Source organism: Panthera onca, chromosome A1 (genome assembly GCF_046562875.1).
Source record: "Panthera onca isolate mPanOnc1 chromosome A1, mPanOnc1 haplotype 2, whole genome shotgun sequence".
NCBI lineage: Eukaryota > Metazoa > Chordata > Mammalia > Carnivora > Felidae > Panthera > Panthera onca.
Genome location: NC_138339.1, coordinates 225,748,169 through 225,769,172, shown reverse-complemented (window position 1 = coordinate 225,769,172; position 21,004 = coordinate 225,748,169).

Genomic DNA, 21,004 nt, shown 5'->3' with positions numbered 1-21,004 from the left:
GAAATATTTTCAAAGTATTATGTAAATACTAAATAATTACCATTTGTTATAAAACGCCACTCAAATGAGATACATGTTGCATATTCAACAAGTTGCTGCAATATTTATTTTTGAACTGTTTAATAGCCCAGGGATGTGGGTACATGAACTCAACAAATTAACTAAATGCAAAGTACTGAGACTTTCCCTTCAAATTCTAATGCAAAATGAAGGCCCAAGGGGTAAGTGCAGAGAAAGTGAGGAGCCAAGTGCATTTTCTTGAGAACGGAAATCAGAACTTCTGTTTATCTTTTAAGTGACAAATACGATGCAATGTCTGCCAAAATGCTAAACCAAGAAATAAATTCCATTTCCTAACCCCTATGGATATTCTATCAGGGTCATTTCTCCAGCACCTTAAGTAATTCAACCATAACTTAGCATTTTCCTAGCTGGCCTACCTGGAACATGCAGATAACGTGTTTAAACCAACAATAAAATACCTTTGAGTTTGATTCTCTCAGTTGCAAACTGCTCTCACTAGAAGTAGTTGGGCATCATTTAGTCTTTCGGGAAACCCAGGGCACTGATAATAGATGGGCACGCTCAGTAGCCAGAGGTTACTACACTGTGGTCATATTCAGTCAGAACAGCAGGCTGGCACTAGCTGGCACCCAGTGACCTGACAGAAGTAATTACAGGAGTGCGTAAGTTACTTCTAGGAAGTTTAATGAATTTAGCCAGGAAACTCCTAATTCAAGTAATTTTCAAAAAACTGACGTTGCTTCCTTGACATTCCCAGGGTATCGATCAAAGAAGTGACTGGAATTAATGCATCCTTTCCTCATGAAAATCTGAAGTTAACGGAGATCTCACTGCAACCCCCCCGAAACTAACGCTGTCCGAGCCGTGCACCCCAATTGCCTTTGCTGGCAGACTGCCACAGCTCTGCATCCTACAAGATTGACAGTGGCTTGGCCACAGCTCTGTCAATGACTCCCAGTAACCGTTTGCTTTTTGCTGTGCCACAACTTCTATACATTTTCTTATTCATACTCATACTATTCAAGGTAGGCATCAGTATCCTTACCTTACAGATAAAGGAATTTAGGCGTAGGGAAGTTACATCATCTGCAAAGAGTCGTGCAGCTAATAAATGTCGAGCCTACCTCCATTTTTAAAATCCCTGTGTTTTAAAATTCAAGTCAGTTTTCCAATTGCTATGGCCATATGCTTATAAAGCAATACCAAATTGTAGTCGGAAGCATATTCTCTTTTGGAAAATACAGCCTTTTAATCAATGAATTTGTCATTTCATAACAGAGAGAACAACTCTTGGCTGTTGTGAACACTGCTTTCTTTAGTGATGGGTATTATCAAATATATCTGTTCTGAACTGAACTTTTCATGAGAGTATTTGAGTTACCTCTGACTCAGGTTGATGGACAATCTTAGCTACATGTGTGTGTATGTGGGGTTTTTTTTTTTCCCTGAACGTAAGTTTTCAGGTCCAAACCAAGGAAGAAAAAGAGAACTAAAGAAAAATACTTTTTAGTTGACCATGTATCCCTTTCCAGATACCTTTTGTTGGCTTCTTCATAGAAAATAAGCTCCATCATGTAGATTCAAAGAGAATAACAGGAAATGGGATATTAGCAGGAAGAGAAACACTCTCTGTTCTTCTCTCTGGAAGGGAATTTACTCTGTCCCTTCCATAATCTCCCTGCAGTCCTCCTCCGGGGCCAAGGGCATGCAGTGCTCCTGGGTTGGGGTACCTAAGCATATTAATTGACCACCAGTAAGTTGTGAGAAACAGCTTTATAGAATATGATCATCATTCTGATTTTCCTTTCATTTCGTCCTGTACAGTAAAGACTCTTTATGGCACTTCCCACATCTGTTCATAATTCCCCCTAATTACAGAGCACTTACTTCTGCCTTCTACTAGAAAGCCAGAAAGTCAGTGATGAGGGACATTGACAGCAGCCTGTCCAATTTTTACCCCATGCATGAATGCCCTCTATAACAAGTGGTCTTTCAGCCTTCTAATCGTGGCCCATATGACAAAAGTGGAGAGAAGTAAGATTATCCTCTGAGAGTTAAGCTAGGTCACGGGATTCTAGACACAGTGGCCGAGATCTCTATAAGTAATTTTTTAACTAGCCAATTACCTCTGGCTTGGCACTCCAAGTATGCCAAGGGGCCAAACTACACAAGGTTAGGGACATTCACAAAGCAGGAAGGGACTCTACCACCTTGAGATGCCCTCTCTTAAACTGACAGAGCGCTTCCCAAAAAGCTTCCCAAAGCTCATTTCTCCCTTTCCTGTGTAATTCTTAAAGTGTAATTTCCCTTAGTAGAAGGGAACTGAGCACAGCCCGCTCCTCTGCTGGGCAGCTCCTCAGATTAAACACACTTCCCCCAGATTTTCTCTTTCAATCTACATGAGAATAAATCTAATGGCCCCGCCTTTTACTTAACAGCCCTCTTATATGCTACCAAATTCTAGTCTTCATTAACTAGGAATCCCCAGTCCTTCAACCATTGCTTTTTTTTTTTTAATGTTTATTTTATTTTTGGGAGAGAGAGAGAATGCAAGTGGGCAGAGAGAGAGGAGACAGAGGATCCGAAGTGGGCTCCGTGCTGACAGCAGAGAGCCAGATATGGGGCTCCCACTCACAAACCAGGAGACCGTGACCTGAGCCACCCAGGCGCTCCAGCCCTTCAACTATGTCTCATGTGACATGGTTTGGAAGCGTCAGTGGTGTGCAGTTGTCAGTATCTCCCTCCACGTCTGCTTCTCAGAACTGGACGAGGCGCGACAGGGTGGTCTGACTGGGGAAGTTCCATGACTTCGATGGTTCTCAACACATTGCTTCTATTAAAGGAGCCTAACATCACATCAGTGTCTCTGGCAGGCGTGCTGCACTATTGACTCATGCAGTCAACTAAAATCTCCATGCATTTCACGTGTTTTGCTCTTAAAGGCCCTTATCCTGTATTTGTTCAATTAGATTTGGGGCACCTGAGTCCAACGCTCTGTATTTTCCCTTATTAAATTGTCTGTTGTTATGTGATCAACCTTTCAACCTGTGGAGTGAGATCCTTTTTGGGCTCATTATGTCACTTACTTCAGCTTTTTTTGTCCGTCTGATTAACACTACACCAACATCGTCATCTCGGTTGCTGTTAAAAGCTTTCAGCAGGAACATGGTCACAGCAGGCTCTGTCAGCTCACTGCCCAGGATCTCTCTCCAAGTTGACCACTGATGGCAAATGACTCTCAATGTACTTGGTAAGTACAGACATTAACATGTTCTCCATAGCAAATAAACATCTAGAGATCTAGTGATAGCTAAAATTTGTTTTTCCATCTAGGATTATATCATTGACTTCCATACCACTTTTTCATCCATTCATCCATTCACCCAAGAAATAAATTTCAAGTGTCTCCAATGTGCCAGGCACTGTGTGCTAGGTGAGAGTAATGCAGTCATGAGGTAGAATTACAAGGATTCTCTGCCCATGGCATTGACAGCCTGTAGGGACACAGATGTTAAACACATACTTACACAAATAATTATTTAATTTCAAAATGGCTACGTACTGGGAAGGAAAAGAACAAAGAGCTTCAGAGAAAGCTTCCCCAAGGAAGTAACATTTAAGCAGAGACCTGAAGCCAGCCAGGCAACAGGGTGGGAGAGTATGATTCCAAGCAGAAAAAATAGCCCTGTGAAGACTGAGTGGGAAGCAGCTTGTTCTAGGAGCAGGAGATGGGCGGAGTAGCTGTAGCAGAGTGGAGAGGCGTGGGCTGTGAATGTGGGTAGGACCCCTTCAGGGTCCAGGTCCGAGAGCCATATTAAGGAATGTGGGCTCTGTTGTAAGAGAAAAGGGAAATCACTAAAGAGTTTTAAGCAGAAATCTGGCCAGATCAGATTTGCATGTTTAAAAGCTCCTCTTGCTTTCCTGGCTGCTATTGGAGCATAGTGCAGAAGCACAGGGGAATAAGAACAATTTCACTTTCAAGGTCTCAGTTGGAGAGGGTGGCAGGGAAGAACAGTGGGTGGGAGGGAAACTTCCTTCCGGTTGTACTATGTTTCCCTGATGATGTGAATCAGCGCTTATTAAGGTATTTAAATCCGTGGAGTTTTTTAAGTCCATAGATTAAATACAGCATCTCCGTGTGAAAAATATTTAAAATTTTAGGTTGCTTTTTATACAATCATTTCAGAAAAATAATTTGAAAGTGTGTGTTTATACATTCTATCACTGTTCCAGAACATGGAAGAGTCCCCCTTAACAAAAGGAAAATTTTACTTAATCCTAAAAGTAGCCTCAAAATAGTCACCTTTGCTAAAATGCATTTGAATAGAATTTTATTTTACCACATTCTTCCCCCCCAGAAGTTTCTTAAGTAGATGATTCACTTTTTATATTCATTAAGGCACACTTATATTAAAATATATCACTTGGCTGACTTCCATGTCCTGAGATCTCTCATTGATTCTATACGACACAAATACTTAAGAAGTCACAATAGTTATGCTAGTACCCTGGGAATGTAGAATCTACCAGAAACATCTAGGACTTTTTAGACCTGGGTTCAGAGAACAGTGATAGTCCTTTTATCAAATATGCACGTAGACTGAATAACTTCATCCATAAAGTCAAAGAATCTTTGGCAACTTTTTAATGTATCTCAATTTTATTTTATTTTGTTTTGTTTTGTTTTTTATTTGTGGAACTGGATTCTGAAAGGTACCTTCCAAACAAAGAGAAAACTTACTAAAGTTCTGCTCTTGATAATTTTCTAGGTGAAAAAAAAAAGTATCTTATATATATTCCTCTAAACTTTTGTCATGTGTATGTTAACATAGAAACATATAGTCTTCTATGGGAAAAAAAAAGTGGTATGTTAATGTATATAATGTTTTGGAACTTTTATTGACTTAACAATCAACTCAAAATATATGACGAATCTAAATACACTCATCTAGTGTACATGAATGTGACACTAAACACTGAAAAGCCGCCCTACCTTTCTTGGTTCTAACAAAACATGAGGCCAGATGATTGAATATATTGTAGTGGTTTTGTTTGTTTTTGTTTTTGTTTTAATCAGTAAGCATGATTCAAGTAACAAATACACAAGAGGGTAAGGAAGCAGAACTGGCTTTACCTTGAGGGCACTGAGTTTCAGTGTTCACAGCTTCCCAAGGCAGGGGACTGGGAAACAAAGCTGAGCACACACTTAATGGGAAACACTGAAAAGGAAACCCTATTCATGAAGCTGTGACCTCAGAGGGCACTCTGAGTAAAAGAGCACCTGTCTCAAAATCTGGTGTTAGGTAAAGAAGGAAAATGTTCCCTACAAATTTAGAGACGCAAGGAGGAGGAGTTAACATGGCAAAGCAGCATGGAGACCCTGAGCTTGTCTCATCTCTGAAACTCGGCTAGATCAACACCAAACCATTTTGCACACCTAGGAAAGTGACCTGAGGATTAACACAACAGTCTGCATAACTCGAGCCACAGAACTCAGCAGGTATGAGGTGCAGAGAGGTGAACTGGAAGAAAGAAAAGCCGTGGAGGGTAGGAAGCTGTTTTTGCTGAGAAAGGACAGAGAAAAGAAAGGGGGAGAGTGCGGCACATCAGGATCAGGGAAGAAAAGCACTCCCCCCAAAAGTAGTTGGAGAGAAAAGGTGGAAACAGTCACAGGAGACCAAACAAGAAATCTGTTACCCAAAACCACTGACAGGAAGAAAGAAGAGGGTTTCAACACCACCAGGATTCTAAAAACAGTGGAGCACAGAGTCTGAAGTTCCAGACTTCTGTGCCTGGCTGGCTCCGGTGAGGAAAAAGGGCGAGTCCCCAGGAGCAGGCAGCTGAGGAATCCATGTGCCACATGGGGAGAAGCAGTTCCCCTGCTTGGAGAGCGTTTGGTAGAGGCCATCCCCACAGGCAAAGGTCCCAGGGGACCCCGGAGAGCAGCCACATTTGCTGGTATTGGGACAAAGACGCCAGAGTACAGTGAAACCTGGCACCGGCTGTGTGTTGTGATTTGCCATAATCTCTGAACCTCTGCCACTAAGCAATCACATGAACGTTTTCTGGGGCAATCCAGCACCCGGCCATTGCTCAGAGAGACCCTCCCCCAGAGAGTTGGAGCAGGTCCAAGCCACAGGGGTCTCTGAAGTGAGGGGTTTGAAATACAACCTCATTTGAGATGAAACTCAGGGTGACAGAATGGATAAGAAAACAAGACCCGCCTATATGCTGCTTACAAGAGACTCATTTTAGACCTAACGATACCTGCAGATTTAAAGTAAGGGGATGGAGAACCAACTATCATTCAAATGGTCATCAAAAGAAAGCTGGAGTCACCAAACTAGATTTTAATATAAGCTGACAGGTGGACAGTTTGGATATGGACAGGGTAGAGGCAGGGAGTGGACAGAGGCCTGAGACAAAGGAGGGGTGCTTGACTGCAGGTGGGAGAGAGCGCAAAGTTCCTGTGCCAGAGACTAGGGAGCTGGGTGAAGCCATTTCTACCTCTCCCACGCATGTGCATGTGTGCATGCAAAGTAATCCACCCCAGTAAGCTAAGCAGCGCTACCTAGTGGAAAACGGAGCTGTTACACCAAGGCCCGGCCAACTGTACCCTCGAAGCACATCCCCTAGAAGACTGGCACAAGTCCCTCCACCTGCTTAGTGTATGGACTAAGCCTCCAACTTCAGCTCAGGTCATGATCTCACAGTTTGTGAGTTCGGGCCCCACAATGGGCTCTGTGCTGACATTCTCTAGAATAGATCACGTAGTGGGTCACAAATTAGTCCTCATCAAGTACAAAAGGATTGCGATCATAAATCATACCTTGCCTCTTTTCAGACCGCAATGCTATGAAACTTGAAATCAACCACAAGAAAACATTTAGAAAGACCATGAATACTTAGAGGTTAAAGAACATCCTACTAAAGAATGAATTGATTAACCAAGAAATTAAAGAGTAAATTAAAGCGTACATGGAAGCCAATGAAAATGAAAACATGACAGTCCAAAACCTCTGGGATGCAGCATAGGCGGTCATAAGAGGGATGTACATAGCAATCCAGGCCTTCTTAAAGAAGGAAGGCCTCAAATACACACCCTAATCTGACACTGAAAGGAGCTGGAAAAAGGAGAGGAAATAAAGCCCAAAACCCACAGAAGATGGGAAATAATAAAGATTAGAGCAGAAATCAATGATATCAAAATAAAAACAACAATAACAACAACAATAACAACAACAAAACAGTAGAACAGATCAATGACCAGATCAAAAAGAAAAAGCAAAGGACCCAAATAAATAAAATCACGAATGAAAGAGGCAAGATCACAACCAACACCACAGAAATACAAACACTAATAGGAGAATATTATGAGCAATTATATGCCAACAAATTAGGCAATCTGGAAAAAATGGATAAATTCCTAAAAACATATAAACTACCAAAACTGAAACAGGAAGAAATAGAAAATCTGAACAGACCCATAACCAGTAAAGAAACTTAATTAGCAAACAAAAATCTCCCAACAAACAGAAGTCCAGGGCCGGATGGCTTTCCAGGGGAATTCTACCAAACATTTAAAGAAGACTTAACACGTATTGGTTAGATGTTCCAAAAAACAGAAATGGAAGGAAAACTTCCAAACTCATTCTATGAGGCCAGCATGACCTTGAATCCAAAACCAAAGACCCCACTAAAAAGGAGAACTACAGATGAACATGGATGCAAAAATCCTCAACAAGATACTAGTCAACCAGATCCAACAACACATTAAAAGAATTATTCACCACAACCAAGAGGAATTTATACCTGGGATGCAGGGCAGGTTCAATATCCACAAAACAATCAATGTGACACATCACATCAATAAAAGAAAGAACAAGAACCATATGATCCTCTCAATAGTCGCAGAGGAAGCATTTCACAAAACACAGCATCTTTTCTTGATAAAAAGCCTCAAGAAAGTAGGGATACAAGGATCATACCTCAAGATCATAAAAGCCATACATGAAAGACCCACCACTAATATCATCCTCAATGGGGAAAAACTGAGAGCTTTCCCCTTAAGGTCAGGAACACAACAGGGATGTCCACTCTCACCACTGTTATTCAACACAGTATTGGAAGTCCTAACATCGCAATCAGACAACACAAAGGAATAAAAGGCATCCAAACCAGCAAGGAGGAAGTCAAACTTTCACTCTTAGCAGATGATGTGATACTCTATGTGGAAAACCCAAAAGATTTCACCAAAAAAAACTGCTAGAACTGATCCATGAATTCAGCAAAGTCACAGGATATAAAATCAATGCACAGAAATCAGTTGCATTTCAATAATGAAGCAACAGAAAGAGAAATCAAGGAATCAATCTCATTTACAATTGCACCAAAACTCATAAAATACCTAGAAATAAACCTAACCAAAGAGGTGAAAAATCTGTACACTGAAAACTATAGAAAGCTTATGAAAGAAATTGAAGAAGACACAAAAACATGGAAAAACATTCCATGCTCATGGACTGGAAGAACAAATATTGTTAAAATGTTGATCCTACCCCAAACAATCTACATATTCAATGTAATCCCTATCAAAATAACACCAGCATTCTTCACAGAACTAGAGCAAACAATCCTAAAATTTGTATGGAACCAGAAAAGACCCTGAATACCAAAGCAATCCTAAAAAAAGAAAACCAAAGCTAGAGGCATCACCATTCCAGACTTCAAGCTGTATTACAAAGCTGTAACCATCAAGACAGTACGGTGCTGGCACAAGAACAGACACATAGATCAATGGAACAGAACAGAGAACCCAGAAATGGACCCACAAACATATGGCCAACTAATCTTTTACCACGCAGGAAAGACTAGCCAATGGTAAAAAGACAGTCTCTTCAGCAAGTGGTGCTGGGCAAACTGGACAGCCACATGCAGAAGAATGAACCTGAACCACTTTCTTACACCATACACAAAAATAAATTCAAAACGGATGAAAGACCTAAATGTAAGACAGTAAGCCATCAAAATCCTAGAGGAGAAAAGAGGCAACAACATCTTTGGTCTCGGCTGCAGCAACTTCTTACTTGACATATCTCTGGAGGCTAGGGAAACAAAAGCAAAAAATGAACTATTGGGACCTCATCAAGATAAAAAGCTTCTGCATGGTGAAGGAAACAATCAGCAAAACTAAAAGGCAACTGGCGGAAGGGGAGAAAATATTTGCAAATGACATCTCAGATAAAGTGTTAGTATCTAAAATCTGTAAAGAACTTATTAAACTCAACATCCAAAAAACAAGTAATCCAGTGAAGAAATGGATGGAAAATATGAATACACACGTTCCCAAAGAAAACATCCAGATGGCTAACATGAAAAGATGCTCAACATCACTTATCATCAGGGAAATACAAATCAAAACCACAGTGAGATATCACCTCACATCTGTCAGAATGGCTAAAATGAACAACTCAGGACACAACAAATGTTGGCAAGGATGCAGAGAAAGGGGAACCCTTTTGCACTGTTGGTGCAGCCACTCTGGAAAAAATTTAAAAATATAAAATATATAAAAAATTAAAAATAGAACTACCCTATGACCCAGCAATTGCACTACTAGGTATTTATCCAAAGGATACAAAAATGCTGATTCAAAGGGGCGCATGCACCCTGATGTTTATAGCAGCACTATTGACAATAGCCAAAGTATGGAAGGAGCTCAAATGTCCATTGGCAGATGAATGGATAAAAAAGATGTGATACATATATATACAACAGAATATTATTCAGCAATCAAAAAGAGTGAAATATTGCCATTTGCAACAATGTGGATGGACTAGAGTGTATTATGCTAAGTGAAATGAGTCAGAGAGAGACAAATATATAATTTTACTCATATGTGGAATTTAAGATACAAAACAGATGAACATAAGGGAAGGGAAGCAAAAAGAAGATAAAAACAGAGAGGGAGACAAATCATAAGAGACTCTTAAATACAGAGAACAAACTGAGGGTTGCTAGAGGGGAGGCAGGTGGGGGGATGGCTAGATCGGCAATGGGCATTAAGGAAGGCACTTGTTGGGATAAGCACTGGGTGTAAGTGATAAATAGGTTCTAGTCCTGAAATCATTATTACACTATATATAGTTAACTAACTTGAATTTAAATTTTAAAAATAATAATAAAATAAACAAAACAAACAAAAAAACTAACCACTGGGGCACCTGGCTGGCTCAGTAGGTAAAGCATGCAACTCTTGATCTCGCAGTTGTGAGTTCAAGCCCCATGTTGGGTGTACAGATTAGTTAAAAGTAAAATTAAAAAAAAAAAAGAATTTAGATACACAAGTTGGGCCTCATGTAGGTTTGCGGTCTAAATTCACACTGTCCTTGTGGCTCAAAAAAGCTTCAACTACTCAACTCAGTTGAAATGGTCTCCAAGCACTTAGGAGAAGCAAACTAAAACCTCATCAAAGAAACTCATCTACAGTCTAGGCCTCAAGAAATTACTAATAAACTTCCAAAAAAATGTAGTCATGGTTAAAAATCATAAAATATATCAGTAAAGAAGGCATCATGGATGTTATGACCTAGAAAAAAAATAGCAGAAAATAAAAATCAGAATCAAAATTATTTGTTAGTGGTATTATCAAACATGGTATATAAAAATATAAATGTGTGTATAATATGTTTAAAGAAATAAAAGAGAGGATACAAGGGGAAGGAATGGTGACAAAGATCAAGTCTATTTGAAGAAAAGTATCAGAAGAATTTGTAAAAATTATAAATAAAATAACTGAAATTAAAATCTGAACAATGGCTTTATCAGATTTGTGCAGCTGAAAAAAGATTTAGCAAACTAGAAATAAGATTCAAAGAATTAATCCAGAATGCAACATAGAGAAATGAAGAGATAGAAGATACTAAATACTAGTTAAGAGTCATAAATACTGGGGCACCTGGGTGGCTCAGTCGGTTAAGCGTCCGACTTCGGCTCAGGTCATGATCTCACGGTCTGTGAGTTCGAGCCCCGCATCAGGCTCTGTGCTGACAGCTCAGAGCCTGGAGCCTGTTTCATATTCTGTGTCTCCCTCTCTCTCTCTGCCCCTCCCCTGTTCACGCTCTGTCTCTCTCTGTCTCAAAAATAAATAAACGTTAAAAAAAAAAATTAAAAAAAAAAAGTCGTAAATACTAATTTAGTAAAAAGTTCAAAAAATCCAGAGAGGACAGAGAAAGAGAATGGGACAGGGAATGTCTGAAGATGCTTATTTCTTCACTTTAATAGTTTATGTTTATAGTTTATAACTGTAGTTTACAGTTTATAGTGAAACTGCAGAGCACAAAAAAACTGAGAAAAAGACCAACTACTCTGACCCTCCTTATTCACGGATTCCCCATTTCCAAATTTATCTACTTGCTAAAATTTGTGACCCCAAAATCAGTACTTGCAGCCCTTTCACGGTTGTTGATGGACAAGCACAGGCTGGCAAAATACCAGAGTTTCCCAGCACATGTTCCCAGTTGAGGTCTGACAAGGCATCCTTCTGTCTTATTCCAGGTCTAGTAGTACAAACATGTGTTCTTTCCACAGTCTATTGAGTGCCTCATTTTTCCCATTTTTGTGCTTTTTGTTGATTTTGCTGTTGAAAATGCCTCCCAAGCATGATGCTGAAATGTACCTTTCCTAAGTGCAAAAAGGTTGTGATGTGCCTGACAAACAGGATAAGCTCCCTTTAGTCATGGGTTACAGTGCTGTTGGCTGTGATTTCAATATTGATGAATCAAAAATCTGTATAAAACACATATAAAACAAGACTATATATTGATCATTGATGAAAATTTTGTGACCAGAGGCTCACAGGAGGGACCTAACCCTGTATCTCCTCTAGGAACAACAGTTCAGTATTTGCTAATTCATAGTTTACAGTAACTTCAAACTTTATAGACAACACTACTGCAAATAATGAGGGCCAACTTCATCCGGAAATGAATGAAATGGAAGCCAGACAACAGAGGAATGGCGTCTTCAAGGTGCCAAGACAAGATAATTATCAACTACAATTGCAAACCAAAGAAAATGATTCTCAAGAGTAAGAGTGGTATAAAGGTATTTTTGAGACAAACTAAAACTGAAAATGTTTACCACCTATAAATTCTCACTTAAATGCTAAAAAATGTATTTCTAGAATAAAAGAATTCATTCAGGTGGTAAAAGAAATGAACAGCAAAGAAAATGACAATACTAAGTGTGTAAAAATAATAACGTGGAGATAGAAAAAGATGGAACTAAAATTCAGTGATGGAAGAGGTGGTTAAAATTTTATGTGTTTTGAGTTTGGAAGAAGAACTGAAATGCTGATTAAATTTACATATTAACAGATTAAGCTCAAATGCTTACATATCTAGAAAAATCACAAAAAGTAGATATAGGATGTGTAAGTTCCAAAATAAAAATTATATTATTAATTATTATTATTTTATTCTAAAATAATACTACTACTTTTTATAATTAATGCAAAATAAGCTATGAAAGGAGAATTTAAAAACCATAGAAGAGTAGAACAAATAGAAAGCATAAAATAAGATTCTGGAAATAACATGAATATGCTGAAAACTCCAATTAACAGCTCAAGCTGCTAGACATGATTTTTTAAATCCAGATATATGCCGTTGACAAGACACACATCTAAGCTATAAAGACACAATAAAATTGTAAATATAAGGATAGAGAAATTATACCACAAAAACACTAACAAAATTGAGACAAGTATATCAAGGTAAAAACTTCTAGTGATAAAGAGGTCTTACATCATGATAAAATATTTAATTGATCCAGAACATACAATGGTTATAAGTAGGTATATACAAAATAACATGACCTCAAACATAAAAAAAAAAAACATTGACAGAATTATAATAATAAAATGGAAAAAATTTCAACAAACTTTCAAGTATTGATATTATACAGTCAATATTCTCTCCTACAATTCAATTAAGAAGGAAATGAATAATTAAAGGAAAATGAATTTAAAAACCCATACATTTAAAAAATTTCAAATATGCTTTTAATAATACATTGCTCAAAGAAATTATGATGGATTTTTTAAAAATACCTTAGAAAACCAATGAACTAAGCATCTAGTTTCAAAAGTTAAAAACAACAGAAAAAAAAACCAACATAAGGGTTTTTTAAAGATAAATCTAAGAACTTCTGGTAGGAAAATTCTAAGAGGAGGAAAATTCTAAGATGACTCTCAAGATTTCTGTCTCCTTGTGCACATACCCAACCTAATCCCCTATTGTTGCATGTGGGTGGGCATGACCTAATCAGGCGAACCCTTTTAAAAGAGGATCTAGAGGTCAGAGACAGAAGTCAAAAAGACTCAAAGCTTTAGCAGGGGTTCTCATGCTGGCCTGGAACAATGCAAATAGCTATGTTGTGAACAGACCACGGGGACCACATGGCAAAGAACTGTGTTTGGTTTTTGGAAGCTTAGAATGGTCCTTGGTCACCAGCTAGCAAGAAAATGGGGAGAGGGGGGCACAGTCATGTAATCACAAATTCTGCTAAAGCCAGTAAGCTTGGAAGAGAATCCCAGGCCTCAGAAGAGAATCACAGGCACAGCCAACACCTTAATTTCAGGCTGGTGGGACCTTGAGCAGAGGATCCAGCTAACTCATGTCCAGACTTAAGACAATAAACAGGTATTGCTCAAGTTGCTAAGTTTGTGGTCTTTTGTCACACAGCAACAGAAAACAAAAACAGAGCTGACTTAATGTTCCAGAAAACAAAAATATAATACAAACATCACCAAAGACAAAAGTTGGTTCCTTAAAAATACTAATAAAATAAATCAACCTTTGGCAATATCAAGTAACAACAAAATAAAGAAGGTGAAAATTAATAGTGATAAGGGTAAAAAATGGACATAACTTCAGATGCTGCAAGTATTTAAAAGATAATAAGAGGATATTAAAACAACTCTATACCAATACACTTTATTTTTTTAATTTTTCTTTTTTTCTTTTCTTTTTTATTTTTTAAATTTACATCCAAGTTAGTTAGCATATAGTGCAACAATGATTTCAGGGGTAGATTCCTTAATGTCCCTTACCCATTTAGTCCATCCCCCCTCCACAACCCCTCCATTAACCCTCTGTTTGTTCTCTAAATTTAAGAGTCTCTTATGTTTTGTCCTCCTCCCTGTTTTTATATTATTTTTTCCTCCCTTTCCTTGTGTTCATCTGTCCTGTGTCTTAAAGTACTCGTATGAGTGAATATACCCATACACTTTAGAGCTTAGATAAAATAAATTCTTAAAAAATATAATTTACCAAATCTGACTCTAGAAAAAATAGATAATAGTGTTTACATTTTCTTTGGGTAAATATCAAGTATCAGTATAGAATTATTGGATCATATGGTATTTCTATTTTTTAGGAACCTCTGTATGTTTTCCACAGTGGTTGCACCAATATACATTCCCACCAACAGTGCATGAGAGTTCTTTTTTCTCCACATCCTCTCAAACATTTGTTATTTTTTGTCCTTTTGATTTTAGCCTTTCTGACAGGTATAAGATGCTATCTCATTGTGGTTCTTATTTGCATTTACCTAATGATGAGTGATATCGAGCATCTTTTCATGTGTCTGTTGGCCATCTGTGTGTCATCTTTGGAAAAATGTCTATTCAGGTCCTCTGCCCATTTTTTAAAATTGTAGTTCAGTTTTTTTGGTGTTGAGTTGTAGAAGTACTTTATATATTTTGGTTATTAGCCCCTTATCAGATATATAATTTGTAATGATTTTGTGACAACACAGATGGACCTTGACTGTGTTATGCTAAGTGAAATAAGTCAGACTGGAAAGACAAATAACCATACAATTTCATTCATATGTGGGATCTAAAAAACAAAACAAATGAATAAACAAACAAACTAAAACCAGAATCAGATCTAAAAATACAGAGAGCAAACTGATAGTGACCAGAGGGAAGGGCGGTAGGAGGATGAGCAAAATGGGTGAAGGGGAGTGGAAGACATACAGGCTTCCAGTTATAGAATGTATAAGTCATGGGAATAAAGGTACAGCATAGGGAATGTAGTGAATGATACTGTAAGTGTTGTATAGTGACAGATGGTAGTTACACTGGTGAGTATAGCATGAAATATAGTGTTGAGTCACTATGTTGTACACCTGAAACTATTGTAACATCATGTGCCAACTATACTCAATTAAAATATTGTTTAAAAAAGAATATTTTCTATTTCTACTTCACTTCCCAATTATGGAACATATAATGTAAATGTAAATGTCATGTTTCCTCTATGGTTTTTCATATCAATACAATTGTACATGTATTATTAGGAAAGCATAATTCACCAAAAGAGTGAACTGTATTGGCTCCCAATCTATCTATTTATATGTTAAATTCTATAATTACAACAAGTAGCAGCAACCATCTCAGGAGTTCACCTTTTAAGGGCAAACTGTTGGGTTAAAAGAGATTGAAATGAACAAAAACATTGAAATTTAGTGATAGAAGTGTTATTAGAACAAAAATAAATCTAACATTCTAAATTTATTGTATCATAACTTCAGATCAAAATATTATATTACTATATTTTATTATTACATAATGAAAAAGAAAGAGAATGAATGTTTGCTGAGGGTCTACTCTACAGTAGCCACCTTGTAGGTGTTCTCTCACTTAATCTTCACGACAACTGTTTGACATAGGCATTCAGCTCCATTTTTACTTATTAAGAAAAGTATGTTCACTGACAGGTAAAGTAACTTTCCAAAAGGTCTCATAATTATAAAGGTGGCAGAATAAGAATTTGCGAGCAAATCTGCCTCAAAAGTCAGAGCTCCTTCTACTATACCATTAAACCTAGAAAGGGCCTAGAAGGCAAATGCATTTCAGGGAAGATGATTAAAAAGCAAGGAGGTGGGGGAAATAAAAAAGAAACGGACTGAAGGGTAGAGTAACATAATGTAACTCACAGTTGGAACAGAACTAATATAAGTAAACACATCAAAAGAATTTGTCCTACAATGATTATTGTATTTGTAAAGAAATTACCAAAACCCAGGAATCAGGCTGTTCTTTATTTTCTTTTCTCCTAATGTTAGCTATTGTTCAAATTATATGATTAATCACATTGGCAAAAAGTGGATCTAAGAATTTCAAATGCTAAATTTGGAACTTATGTACAAGCCTTTATACAATAAGCTATTTAGACTGCAATACTCTGCTTCTGGTGGCTGCCACAGGGGAGGTGGGTAGGGGCATGGGTGACATAGGTAAAGGAGATTCAGAGCATACTTATCATGATGAACACTGAGCGATGCATAGAATAGCTGAATCATTATACTGTACATGTGAAACTAACACTGTATGTTAATTATATTTAAATAAAAAAAATAAGCCATTAAAAAACTGTAAAACCTAAAAATATAAAACTCTAGAAGAAAACATAGGGAAATCTCTGTGACCCAGGGTCAGGCAAATTTTTCTCAGACACAGTGCTACAACCACAATCCATAAAAAAAAAAAAAAAAAAAAAAAAAAAAAAAGATAAAATAGATTTTATCAAAATTAAAGATACTAAGAATGGAAAGAATTATTAAGATATTGAAAATTAAGAGAATGAAAAGATAAGGTCACTGATTTGAGAACATATTTACATATGATATTTCTGATGAAGGACTTGAATGCAGAATATGTAAACAACCTTAAAAATTCAATAGTAGGAATACAACCTAATTAAAAGATGCGGAAAATATTTGAAAGGACACAAGGACAATATATTGATGGCAAATAAGGCCAACATCATTAGTCTTGAAGTAAATGTTAACCAAACCAACAAGATATCACTAAACATCCATTAGAATGGCTAAAATTATGGGATGCCTGGGTGGCTCAATCAGTTGAACGTCGGACTCTCAATTTCAGCTCAGGTCATGATCTCATGGTTCCTGAGTTCAACCCCGCGCTGGGCTCAGTGCTGACAGCATGGTGCCTACTTGGGATTCTTTCTCTCCCTCTCTCTCTGCCCCTCCCCTACTTATATTCTCTCAAAATAAATAAATAAACTTGAAAAAAAAAGAATGGCTACAATTAAAAGACGACTTACCAAGTGTTGACAAGGATGTGGAGGGATTGAGGCTCATTTACTACTGGTGGGAAATAAAATGGTACAACCACTTCAGAAAACATTTTTGCTGTGTCCTAGAACTGTAAACATATACCCTACCATATGATCCAGCCATTCTATTCCTAGTTATTCAGGAGAAATGAAAGTATATTTCCATAAAAAGTCTCATACAGGAATGTTTGTAGCAGCTTTATTTGGAAACAAGCCAAATGTCCATCAGCAAGTGGATCAGTAAAATCCACAATATGCAACTGATCCTTAGTGACATTAAGCAGATAAATGGTTGCCTTGAGATGGGATGAGGAGTAGGAAGGAGAAATCATCCAGGGGCTGCAGAAAACTTGTGGGCGTGGATATGTTCATTATTTTGATTGTGGTGACGGTTACACTGGTTTATACGTTTATTAACACTTATCAAATTGTGCACTTGAGGGGCACCTGGGTAGCTCAGTTGGTTAAGTGACTGATTCTTGATTTAGGCTCAGATCATGATCTCATGGTTCATGGGATCTAGCCCCACGTCAGGCTCTGAGCTGATGGCGTGAAGCCTGCTTGGGATTCTCTCTCTCTCTGTCTCTGTCTCTCTCTCTCCCTCTCTCAAAATAAATAATTTTTAAAAATTGTGCACTTTGAATATGTACAGTTATGTCAATAATACCTCAATAAATAAATAATTTGTTGACACTTAAATAAAAGTTCAGCTAGCTAATTTCTCCCCCTCCATGGCCTATTGCTTCTTTTCCCATCACTCCATTGGGGATGAAAGCATTCATGAGTCCCTACTTCTGGGAAGGGCCTACCAATTTTTGGAACTAGTTCATTGATGTTTCTTTGCACCTTCAATTCTATGATCCACCCTTCCTCCCTCCCTCCCTTCCTTCCTTCCTTCCTTCCTTCCTTCCTTCCTTCCTTCTCTCTCCCTCTCTGTCTCTCCCCCTCCCTCCTTCCCTTCTTTCCTTCGTTTTGGCAGCATATCCTTTTTTCCTATTGTTAGGGTGAGATTAATGTTCTCTTGCAACTTTTTATATCCTAACCAAAAGAAATCTCCTATATGCTGATTTTACTTTATCTGGGCCCTTAATAATATATAAGAAAAGTATCTGATTTCTCAGTGTAAGCCTAAATGGTATTTAATTCCTCTTGAAGATTTTCTGTTGAAAATTTAGAATTCTAGACTGTAGAAATCTGTATAATTACTGCTACTGAATAAAGGGACGACTATTTCAGGAATTCCTCTATCATTTCCATATACCAGCTCTGAATGAAGAACAGAGTCCTATCTATGAGCACTGTACCTGGGAGACCAGAAAAACGTTAGCACTTCATATCTGATACAGAAGTCTTTTACTAGAGACCCAAGCTCCTGAGCCTCACCAGGCCCAACCTAACTGTGGAAGCTCTATATTCAAGTGCAAATGTCAGGAATGATCAAAGGATCCAACAGCAGATTTTGGAACAACTCAGATGGAATTGATTTTTGATGACCCAGAGGAGGTCAGGACTCTGCTTAAAGAATGGTTTGGGATGCGTGCCTTATAGGAACCAGATAAAGGTGATTAAAAGGGAGAAGAAACACTTAAAGGGAAAGGCAGATATTTGCATGCTGCAGTCCCATATCCCTCCCCCGACTGACCTTCCTTGGCTCCACACTATTCTTAGGATGGGCATGAAGATAGTGACATTGCAACAGTCCTCTTGAAGTGTGGCCCCTGGACTGGTGAGGACTGGCCAGCTGGGCCCCAACAAGGTCAGGACAGGAACAGAGTAAACAGTTAGGAATCTTTACAGTCATTTGATATTGCCACAACACGCAAACATGTCATCAGTCATTCCTTTCCCTGGTAATTTACTAAAGTATAGGTCGGCAACAGATTGGGAAATGTTTTAAAAACTATTCTTTCATGACAAATAGCTTGAGAAGCAATGAGACCTTTATGGTCTCTCCCCTACCCTATCCTTCTCAATCTTGAACTCTGTGTTATAGCCACAATAATGCATATTCAGTTCCCCAGCATCCCAAGCTTTTTTTTTTTTAATTAAAAAAATTTTTTAACGTTTTTTCATTTTTAAGAGACAGACAGAGTACAAGCAGGGGAGGAGCAGAGATAGAGGGAAAAACAGAATCTGAAGCAGGCTCCAGGCTCTGAGCTGTCAGCACAGAGCCCGACATGGGGCTCAAACCCACGACCTGACCTGACCTGAAGTCAGACGCTCAACCGACTGAGCCACCCAGGCACCTCTTGCCAAGCTTTTTCTTAACAATAATGTTTTCTGTGCCTAAAATTTCTCCTCATTCTCTTCACTCTTCTTTTTTCCCTCCCTTCCTCCTTCCTTTCCTTCCTCCCCTCCCTTGCTTTATTTTCTTTCTCTTGCTCTTTCTCCCATTCTTTTACCTTTCTCTCTCCCTCCCTCCCTCTTTCTTCCCTCTTTCCCTTTCTTCCTTCCTTCCCTCCTTCCTATTCTTTCTTTCTTCTGCTTACTCATTCTCAAGTTCTCATCTTGGACGTGACTTCCACCAGGAGGACTTTCTGCCCCAAGCCTAGGCTAGGTACCCTCTGGTGTGCTACCATACCACACGTTCTATCCCATCACATTATTTTCTATATTATTATTTACTTGCCCTCTTGCAAACCTGTTTGCTGTCTTCCCTGTTAGTATTTGTGAAATCAAAAACTATGTTGCTGTGTTTTCTTAGCACTTCATCCCCAGAGAGGTTGGTTAGTGACTACAACATAGTAGGTGGTCATTAAGTGTCTGTTGAATAATGAATATGAATATTCATGAATGAACATTTTCTCTTACTATGTGTTAGTCCTCAGAGCCTTGAAGTCTTTACCATGTGTCCTGTTATTCCTTTTTTTTCTTTTTTTTTTGCCTGTCAGTTATGCATTTTCTCACCAAATAATCTATGCTACAGCAACTAGACTTGGTCACTGGTGAAGAGGGGAATAGGAGAATGAGTGGAAGAGGGGAGTGCCATCTTACAGGAGGCTAGCAGCAGATTTATCAAGAGCCATATACAAGGGAAAGAAATAGTGGAGCGACATTTTCAAGAAACTCAAGGAAATAAAATGTGAGCCAAGGATCTTTTTTTTTATCCTGCCAAGATGTTCTTCAAGTCTCAAGACTACTTAAAAAACCAAAACAAAAACAGTTTTGCACATGCAACAACTCAAAGAATACTGTACACACAAGACTTTCTGAGGAATTTACTGAGGATGAGCTCATCCAACCAACAGACAACTTGGCAAAAGATGGTGAGAATTTAATACATTTAAGTGTAAAGCTAATAATAAAACAAATATAGGGACGTTGCTGGAAGTATAATATGTGAAGGCAATATGTTCTGATGAAGTAGAAAGAACGCAACTGAAAAATGAGAGAAGAAAGAAAACATAAGATCATTGACTAAGTCTCTTAGAAGTAACTGGTGAGTATCTAAATAGGAAAAAAAGAGATCAATGGCACTATTTATGATAAAAATACAAAACACTCAGTAGAACCAAAATGCAAATCTTCCTAAACACCAAAATAAATGTTTAAAAGGAGCAAGGAAGACACATCGGTTAAAAATAAAAGCAAATAAATACAACATAATACACATGACATAATTTGACAGAATTGAGACTACACCAATCAGTCATATGAATAAATGTGAGTAGGATTTAACTCATCCATTAAAAGAAAATAATTTCAAGTAGGCTTCTAAAGCAAAACCCATCTCTGCTGTTTACAAGGAACATAGGTGAAGAGCCTCTGCTTTAAGCCAGACTGGCCTCCGGGCTGTTTAGACCTCACTCTTTATACTGGTCCCATACAGA